Source organism: Silene latifolia, chromosome Y (genome assembly GCF_048544455.1).
Source record: "Silene latifolia isolate original U9 population chromosome Y, ASM4854445v1, whole genome shotgun sequence".
Classification (NCBI taxonomy): Eukaryota; Viridiplantae; Streptophyta; class Magnoliopsida; order Caryophyllales; family Caryophyllaceae; genus Silene; species Silene latifolia.
This window is the reverse complement of record NC_133538.1, coordinates 275,327,081-275,337,993: the sequence shown is the minus strand read 5'-3', so window position 1 is coordinate 275,337,993 and position 10,913 is coordinate 275,327,081. Positions and strand designations below refer to the sequence as shown.

General features: G+C 39.4%; 1 pseudogene; it reads left to right on the top strand.

Moving 5' to 3' along the window:
• The first annotated feature begins 1,755 nt into the window (after positions 1 to 1,755).
• LOC141630715 (scarecrow-like protein 4) lies at positions 1,756 to 3,545 on the top strand (annotated as a pseudogene).
• Positions 3,546 to 10,913: the final 7,368 nt, after the last annotated feature.

Below are 10,913 nucleotides of genomic sequence, written 5' to 3'. Positions count from 1 at the left end.
CCACCGTCGTGGGCCACCTTCCCCAACCTTCGACCATGGTGGTCAGCCGCAACCACAACCGCTCAAAACAACGGCCACTAGGCCACAACCAGCCGCCAACCACAACCAACAACACTATCGACACACACACACACACACACACACTCTATAAAAACACCTCCTAAACCGCCACCATAACAGCCACCACCACCACCACCGTGACACCCTCCTAACCATGGTGGGTCCCATTAAGGCCACCATGCTGGCAGCCTCCACTACCAACAGCATCAACATCAACGACAACAATAACAATCACAACACGACACCACAACACAAAACAGTCTATACACCCTCTTTTAGACTCGATTTCCAACCACCACAGCCACCCTACCCACCACCCAAGACCACCACTAGCTTCTCCTCACTACCCTCGACACAACCATCCCAAAAGCAACCCCGGTCAGTCATGGTAAGAGAATTAAAAATCCGTCTTAAGATGGTCGCACAAAACAACTATAATCGATTATATATACTCGGTCAAACCACCATTTGGGCGGTCAACGGTGGTCCTATGGTGGTCACAGTGGGTCACATGGTGGGTCCAAGTCGTGGGTGAGTCAACGGTATAAATTAAATAATATAAAAGCTAGTTTAAGACGATTTTACATTACGATGTCAAGGCGGAGGGACAAAATCTCCTTTTTTCTTCCTTTTTCTCTCTTCCTCTTATCTCTCATGTTTTTGTGGATTTTGTTAGGATAGAATGAGGATTGTGTTTGGATATGGTGATGGGTGGATAAGGTGAAGGATATATGTATATGGGTAGTTAGTATGATATAAGTATATGTACACATGTATAGTATCTCGTATTATTATTATCATTACAACTTATTATTATTATTTCATTATTCCGTCTCATACATAATTCGTATAAAATACAATATAATATTATTTACATAATTATAAAATACGGAGTATTACAGAAACGCAAGGCGAAAACAACTATTGTTAATAGATTTTTCAAGACTTGAAGTTTTTCATTGATCAGATGTGGATAAATAGGATTAATTTTAGATGTCGGTAAAAACGAGAGATTAATGAAAGTTTAGGGTATAAAAACCTAGTTCATTCAAAAAACCCCTCCAACAAACACACACAAAGGTACGAAACAAAGCGTTTTGCTTGTAACGGACACCATCCTTCACAAGTTGAAGACGTATAGTGTCCCTCTCATAATAAGGCAAGTGGAAGGGCAAGTGGGGGAAAATGGAGCACCCCATGTATAGTGCCACTTGCATATTGTGAGAGGGTACTATCCGTCTTCAGCTTGTGACGGATAGTGTCCGTCTTCAATGAGAATTTATGGGTACGAAACTAATTAGGATTTGCTGCTTGGTTGATCGATCGCCAGCTAAGGCTATCACACATAGGGTGGCCAGTTCGCCCTGAACGACACTAAGTAGGTGGTGAGGTTACAACCTCAAATTTTCCATATAGTTTGTGATATGAGTAAAAATGGTGGGAAATAACTCAATAGTCGAGGAAGAGAGGCCCACTGACGTCTCGATTTGGTGGTAATTAATCAGTGATTTTGTCCTTTATTACTCTTTAAATAAAATAATCGCAAAATAAAAACAAAGAGACTCTCCTCTCTACTCTCACTCGTCTCCAAATCTCCCATAGCCTATCGCTCAACAAGTCATCAACCAAGCAGCTCTCACCTTACACTCTCCTCTCTACTCTCACCTTTGAATAATTCATTCATCTCTTTCTCAAATGGCTTATATGTGCGCTCCTTCTGATAGCGGCAATCTCATGGCTATCGCTCAACAAGTCATCAACCAACAACACCAGCACCAAAATCAGCATCAGCAAAACAATCTCCCACTCCACCCTCACCCTCACCTTCCGCTTCAATTTAACCCCTTTTGCTTACCCCCGTGGGCCCCACCTATCTCCCCTAGTCCCCCTCTCTCCCTCGTTGCTGCTTCCGCTTCCGTATTCGACACCGATGATCACGGCTTTCACTTCTCTCAATTTGTAGATTTCTGCAGCGCCGCTGCTGGTGGCCCCGCTACCGAGTTTGACTCCGACGAGTGGATGGAGGGTTTAATTGGTCCTGCTGCCGTCCCCATCATCCAATCCTCTTCTGACACCTGGCACCACGCTCCTGCCGATTTCACTACCCTTGACCCCTTTTCAATCGCCACGTGTCCTCCGTCCACTACCGCTGCTCAGCCTTCAGATCTCTCTCGCGTTATCTTCTCCCACAATAATAATAATAATCCGACCGTTGCTGATTGGGCCCACTCTTCTCCAAAGCCCAGCCCAATATCAACCGCAACTCTAAACGACGTTGTTCCAGAACCCGACCAAGACGACGTCGTTCCAGACCAAGACGCCACCCCATGGCCGCCGCTATTCACCGCTTTACTCGACTGCGGAAAAGTCACCAAAACCGAACCCAAACTCGCGCTCAGATCACTCGCTCGACTCAGAGACTCGGTTTCCCAACACGGCGATCCGACTCACCGAGTCACTCACTACTTCTCCGAGGCGCTTCACTCCTGAGTCCAGACTCTCCGCAACTGAGTTCGACACCGAAACGACGACGTCTGAGGAGATTGTCCCAGCTGTCGGTAGGGGATACTCCTGGTCAACACCAAAAAAAGAAAAAAAACAAAGCATTAAACGACGCGTGTCCGTACTACAAGTTCGCTCACTTGACAGCAAACCAAGCAATCCTCGAAGCAACCGAAAACCTGTCCCGTATCCATATTATCGATTTCGGTATAGTCCAAGGAGTCCAATGGGCCGCCTTGTTACAAGCACTAGCAACCAGGCCCAATGGAAGACCCGACAGTATTCGGATCTCCGGTATCCCCGCCCCAGGTCTCAGCCCATCACCCGCTCAACTCCTTCTAGCAACAGGTAACCGACTTAGAGACTTCGCAAAAGTTCTAGATCTCAACTTCGAGTTCGACCCGATTCTCACACCCGTTACCGAGCTTAACGGGTCGTGTTTCCGGGTCGACCCGGATGAGGTACTAACCGTTAACTTCATGCTCCAGCTGTATAATTTATTAGACAAAAGTCCTGTGATGGCGGCGCTAAAGTTAGCTAAATCATTAAACCCTGTTATCGTCACATTAGGTGAGTACGAGGTCGGGTTAAATCGGGTTGGGTTTTTACCTCGGTTTAAAACCGCTCTTAAGTATTACTCAGCTGTGTTCGAGTCGCTTGAGCTAAACATGGACCGGGATTCATCCGATCGGGGTGAAATAGAAAGGTTTATATACGGGCGGAGGATAATGGGGTGTGTTGGACCGGAATTACCGGGAACCGAGAGAGAAAGGATGGCAAGTAAGGAAGAATGGAAAGGATTAATGGAAAATGCCGGTTTCAAACCGGTAGACTGTAGTCATTATGCAAATAGTCAAGCTAAGTTATTATTGTGGAATTATAGTTATTATAGTTCGTCATATAAATTAGTGGATTCATCAGCTGGGTTTCTATCATTAGCTTGGTGTGATGTTCCTCTTCTTACTGTTTCGTCTTGGCATTAATTAGGGTTAATTAGGATGATATTGGTGTTAATCTTGTGTAATTTTGTTTGGAAATAAGTGGTTTTTTATGTCTTTGTAGAATTGTAAACTAGTCATGTAATTGAAGTTATTGAAGTCATGTAATTGAAGTTATTGATTAGGTGGTTTTTTTTTCTTATGTTTATCTATTGGGTTATGTTGATTATTAGTATTATTATACCAATTGTAAAAAATTCACGTGGTACCTTGAACTTTGTCATTTTAAACCTGATATCCAATTTTTTAAGTTTGTGTACATTATATCCTCCATATTTGATTTTCATGCACAACATATCCTTTTTGTCGCTGTAAAAAAACTCAATTGCGCATAACTACTAGATCGGAATTCAGAATCGGCTAATTTTTTTCATTAAATGATTATCTTGTCATAATCTACGATTTTGAGAAAAAAAAGTTGTTGACTAACATTTTATAGGGTTTTTTTAACGAAAATCTCAAATCAAACATATCTTGGATCTTAAATTTTCGAATGACCATTTTTGTTTTATCAATTTATAGATCTCGAAGAGTTAATCAATTTGAAAAAAAAATTAGTCAATTCCGATTTCTGGTCTATAATTTATGCTCAATTGAAGATTTTAAATACGAAAAAAAAGGTATGTTACGCTTGAAAATCAAATTTCAAAGATATCATGTACACAAACTTAAAAAGCAGAGTACCACGTGAAAAATGGTAAAGTTCGAGAATATCACGTGAACTTTCTGATTGTAAAAAGTATATTTTGGAAGTGATTGATTTTTGCAAGTGCTCAGGTTCTTCTTTGTTAATGCTCGGTTACTTCATATTGTGCTTGTTTTTATCAACTAGTCGTAGCGCCGGGCCCTCCCGGGCGCGGAGCTCCGAGTTTTGGTATCCGTTGTCAAAAGGTTTATAGGATCGTGCTATAACATTCTAACTACTTAAACATATTTGTTACCAAATATTTCAGACACATTGGCTAGTTAACGGTCCTACTTGTGCCATTTTTGGGTCCAGAATGTACGGGCTAACAGTTGAATAACAAGTCCGGTTAAAATACGCAACACCGAAAAGGCATAATAGAGAAAGGAAACAAGGCCTAGATAGGATTCAAATGGGGCAAAATGAGAAATTCATGTCATGAGCAAGACACAGTTCTGCAAAATAGCTAATTAATTACTTATACACAAAATGCAGCCTAGTATAGTTAACATATGTTACTATATAGTTTCGCGTCATGTCCAATGTCCGTGCAACTGTTTTAAGGCAGCCTAACCCTAAAAGCTTTTCCTTCTTATTCTTCCAAACATGCATCGGAGACAAAAGTGGACCCAAAGTTGTAAAAGTTGCCAGACCCTTTGGTGATTAGATTAGAGAGACCTGTATGAGCACCCACTTCAGTTCCTGAGTTCGGTAAGAGTCGTGGTCAGCACAACCTCGACGTACACCTTAGTAGCTTTTAATTTGTCTTCATTGTAGCCAAGGTAACCCTCACGTCCTGGCATATACGACGGAAATTCTTATGGTGAATTGCAGCCGATAATAGACATATATTGTACAAGCTGGAACTCTCGTTAGCCTGCTAGAGGCCAGGGAACCCCTTTTGCTTCTGAGACGTATGTGACCACATCTAACATAAACAAAATGTCTGGTTGTGGTTATTGGTTTAGAAAGCTGGTTGTGGTTATTGGTTTAGAAAGCTGGATAAGATGTAAGTTGTAAAATTTACACAGCACATACTCCAATTTCTGACTGAACAGCTGAATACAAACGTGGTACGGTGTTTTAATAAAATGAATCCATAAAATACCTTTGCAAGACTTCCTTGAGACATTTCATGCACACAAATAAAAATTCTCATGATACTGACCAATTTGTACAAGTCATCAGATGCATAAACACAGAAAATCTACACCTCATGCCCTCTTTTCAATCCTGAAACCTCTTGAACACACAGCAACATCTTACATGTCATTCTTATGATTTATCAATCTTTTCCAGTCCACTTCTCCTAACATGTTATTTGAGTGGCACACAATTAGTTTGAAGCTAAAGGATTATTTTATGATGTCCGAACGCTCAACTAACATTTCTGCACTACAGCCTTCCTACTGTCATATATACCATCGCATACGTTGTCAGTTTAAATACGTCATGATTTTATGGAGTCGATTCAGCCAACCAATAGAACTAATTAATAAAGTCTTACCATACTACATGGATTTTAAGTACCAATCTGATTATCATAAACTACAAACATAAAGTAAGCGAAATAGACCGAAAGGATTTTATAAGGATTTACTATCTTGCAGAGTGTTCAGATTTTGCTATATATATATATATATATATATATATATATATATATATATATATATATATATTACCATATTAGCTTATAATCTCGCACACCTCACGTCCTTCAACTATCACATTACCATACTTTGTTGCCTTATTAGTCGTGTGACGACTTCACACCGCTCTCAACCTTGCCCTCCTTCACCACCATTGTCGCAACCTATGCATAAATACAAGTGTTGCTAGTTGAAGGAAGATAAAAGGAGTCAAACCAACCTTGGGTTTTGTACATCGCTGACCTGCATTGCCTAGCTCATTGCTGAGCTCGCTATTATTTTAAAGCTGCAAGCCTGCAATATACAAAGAATAGAAGCTGAGAAACCTTCCCGAGCCCGAAACTACGGCACCTGCATTCTATGCAAGCAATCCCACGCAGAGAACCTAAATGAAAGTAAGCCACAGCTGCAATGTAGTGAAACTTAAACATGGGAAAAACAGCAAGCTTATTCGACAAGCATTGTAACCCTATTATGATAACGTACCATACATACAGACGCCATCAAACATTGTTCAGATCTTTACAATGTCATTAACAGGTCAATTGCACACTACTTTATTGAAGGCAGATACAACGAATGTCATACGGTAACAGTAATTGACTTCAATATATTGGGGGGAATAACCCAATAACCCCTACCCCGACCAAAAAATGACCAGCTAGCGTGTGGGTTGTCCCCCAATTAGTAATCACCAAATAAGAACTCGATACACTTCAGTGAGGAGACAAGAAGTGGACACACATGAATAGTCAGTTGCACACTAATAAACTATACACTAATGATGGGCAAGACTAATGAAACAAGTTAAAGTAAAACCCTTACTAAGTCGAAAAACTCACCATCGACTACCGAACAAACACCGTCCAACACATAGCACCTAGCAACACTCACAACTAACGAAATAAAAGAATTAAACAACAGTCGGCGGGACAAGCAGCTGGCGTAGAAACACCTATAAAGTAAGAATCTTTGGTACGGTGGGAAGCAACTGTTCCGGGTGTAATTACGGAGCAGATTTGTTACCACGTAAGCTTGTAGAATGATGACCTTGCTTGACTCTTCCTTTCGGCCTCTCCTGAAACAATGAACAAACTGAGGGCTCGGCTTGGTACCGAGCGAACTCACTCCGACGCTCAAGTCAGTAAACTTAAAGGGATTAAGATGTGTGTTACTTGGCACAAAGTATATTGTAGAGAGATAAGGGAGTTTATACCAGATTAGTATGTTTAATTGGTTATTTGCGGATCCTTTCCTCAATGAGGGTTGAGGAGTATTTATAGACTTTCACCTTTTGTCACGTAGTAGCCAAGTGGCGAGCGGTGGAAAGATCGATCTACCCTCGGCCGAGGGACCCATGGCGGCGGCGGGCCTGTTGACTCCATGCCGAGGGTCTTGGATGTGAGTACGCGGATGTGTGTCCCGGTGGCTAGTTGCATGGCCGAGACCCAGGATAGGCCGACAGGTGCGTCGGCTAAGGTTTGTCAAGTGTTTACTTGCTTTGGATATTTTTGACCTTGCTCAATACGTTGACTCGGTCAGTGGGTGCAGAATATGCCCCATCAGCAACAATACCACAAACTGAAAAGAGCCAACTGTACCGAGGTATATGGGCACATGAAAGACTCCAAGATTAGCAACTATCCTGTCTCTAAGCTGTCAATCTAACCATCTAATCTAATCAAAGTCCCAACAAATAGATCCCAGCGAAACCCTGGCCTTAAATAATCAGAGATCAATATGGGGATTTTTATGCAATCTACTATTTAAAATGGCGGCTGGATGAATAATGAATACAATAGTGAGCTTTTCTAGGATGGATGTGCTAGGAAGACCGTAAAAAAAAGGCTATGACAGCAAGCCAATGTCTGATACATCGGTACAAGAGGCTAACAAATTAGTAAATTTGGACCCCGTGATTGCCAGAGGTACAGCTCTATCGAAAACAGCCTAACTGGCTGCAACACTATAACTAACATCAAAATAACATACCGCCATCTTAAAACTCCAACTTCTTCCACTAACTTCAACATGAAAACAATGAACAACACTCCCATAATCACTCAAACCAAGATGAACCAATTCAATCACCCATCTTTCAAGCACCTTTAGCAGATCACAAATTATAGAATTCAAGTGTCTTACAACATGTGACGGTCCTTTTAGTAATACTTGAGTGTTTGCATACATAAAAGAACCGTATTCAGGCATTACATGATAATTACTCTTATTAGTAGACTCTACGCCAACATTTAAATCTTTTATAGAAATCTACAATCCTTCACCAAAAGCTATAATTTTTATACAAATAAGCAATTAACCTATCACCCACTTCCCTAAATTTGACTCGACTAAAACCATACCCCCTCCCCCGGTGTCATCTGAATCATTTGTCTACTTCTTACAATTTTTTTGGGGTTTGTTTTAATCAATAGTACACAAATGATTGGGCCAAAGGAAGTAATAAAATAACCACAGAATTAATTAATCACACCAACAAAGATCTAAATCCCACTAACCCCCAAAAACTAAACAAAGAACAACCAAATGTAAATTATACATAAATTGATGGCCTTGATAAAGTAAGAAGAAGAAAAAAACAATTTTCTCCACTTCTAACCAGTTGGTGTTTGACACAGGCAAGTTATCTGAGATATGGCTTCGATCAACTGCAAACATGGAACCAATTTAAGAACTAAGAATAAACAACCTCATGTCTATTACGACTCTTTGTAGTAAATCGTTTATCTGTGTCCAACATTAGATATTTATACATGTCCAACAAATAGCGGCAACAATATTAACCTAGTGCATATGTGATTTGAACTTACAGATTTCTCTGATTGCCAGAAGCTACACCGGCGGAAGTACACTCTGATATATCTACAGATTTTACAACTTGGCTTGAAAGCACTGTAATCCACAAACAGACACCAATGTTAACTAAATTAAATGATAATAAGGGTTTATAAAGATACTAACAGAAAAAGGATTAACTTCTTCCGCTTCTTCAAAAGGGTTTGGATCATAACATCCCGCCATTTTCAAGATATGATTATTTTAGAATGATAATTATGATTATCCGTCCATTAAATAAATCCTTAAAAGTATTACAAAAATGAAACCAAAGAGGGAAAAGGGAAAGATTAATGAAGTAAAGAAAATTAATAATTAATTTTAAAGAGGTAGTTGATGATAAATCAAAGATATTCACACTAAAACCTTCTAAATCATCCAACATTGGAAACAAGTCTAATTAAAAGCTACATAAATATCCAAACTCAAAGGTTGTTGATGATAAATCAAAGATATTCACACTAAATCTTAGACCAGTAAAAAGGAATGCGTCTTAATAAAAATAATGAAGATGAGCAAAAGACGAACAATAAAAAATGGGACGTACTTTTTCACATACGAATTTTACTACTTTCACATACAACTTTTACAATTATACCCTCGACATTTTTTGCCATCCTCATCCAATTTATTTATTTTCTCTCTTCCCTCATCTGACTCCACCACCAACACCTTCTCCGTTCATCTATCGACGACATTCCTCCGGCGTACCGTATTCCCCACTCCCCTCCACCGCACCCCTCTCTAGCAACCGTACTATCTGGTGAATTTCCGTCGGCGCATTCCCGCTCCCGCTTCCCATCCCCATAGCCCACAACCCTGCAATTTCTCTGTGCGTAGATCACATTGAATTTCTCTTTCATACATTGAATTTCTCTTTCTATGGATCTGGTGGTTCTTGTACAAGTGCTACACAAAGGTCCACCATTCTAATTAAGAGATATTTAAAGGGTGGGTAATGGTGTCGAATTAAATGACAACTGAAATTAATCCCTATCATACATACGACGACCGTCATTCCACCATGATCTCTTTTCATAAAGATTTCATAACCACCCATAAACCCTAATTAACAAGAAATGTTAAATATAAACCTAATAATATCACAGAAAAACGTATTAATAACTTTTAAAAACAAAATTACTTCATTAATTTAAGAATTATAATTCGTTGTTCAAATTTATTAGATTCGATTTGGGGCTAGATGTATAGATAAGAGTTAATATGATTATATTTAGGAAAAAGAGAGATTATGTTTAAGAAAAGGGTATGTTATGAAAACTTTATGAAAAAAGTGTGTAAAAGAGTAAAGTTCGTATGTGAAAAAGTAATTATGTTAAAAATTAGTAGGTCTTACCATTATACACCAAATCCTACAAGCTCTTCATACTAAAGAAAATGTCAGACCCTTATTCAAGAAGTGTAAAATTAAACTGAGAGAATAAATCCTTACCTATTGAATAAAATCATTCCAAATGATCTGCAAAAAAAAAAAAAAAAAAAAAGATAAATTAGAATAAAAACGAAGAATTAATGAGTAAACTGAGTTTGAAGAAAGAATCAGTCAGGTAACAAGAGTGATGAATAGGAAAAAGGTAGAATGAGTGATGAAGAGGGATTCATGATAAAAAAGAGTGGTGGAAAATGAGTTGCATAGGCACTTTTTCTTCAGAAGCCCTTTTGTAAAGGGGGTTAGAAAGCTGATTATGGCTTGGATTGGTGTGGGGGATGATCAGTTGGACATTGATTTAATGAATGGTTTTTACAAAATATCTATTGGTTTAAAATTTAAAGCTTGGAGACACTGTTGTATTAGTTGCAGTATAACTACTATGGCTTATGCAATCTGGGAAGAGCTTAATTCAAGGTTTAAGGGAGAGGTTAACATTACCTGCTCAAATAGCGATTAGTACTGGTCACATGGGGTTTGATGACTTTGGCACTTTGAACGACCCCATGCTCACGAAGGGTTGTTGAAATGTTTGGATGATTCGTTTTCTCTACTGTGTCAAGGCGGTTTCACCTACTCTGTTCAGTGGTTATGTCTGTTCCTTTTCCAGCTAATAATCTCAAGATAATCTGCACGCAATATATCGGAATCAGATTCCATATGACTAATAAAATATCAAAATAAAAACTACAGACACGTATCCTAAGTTAGAC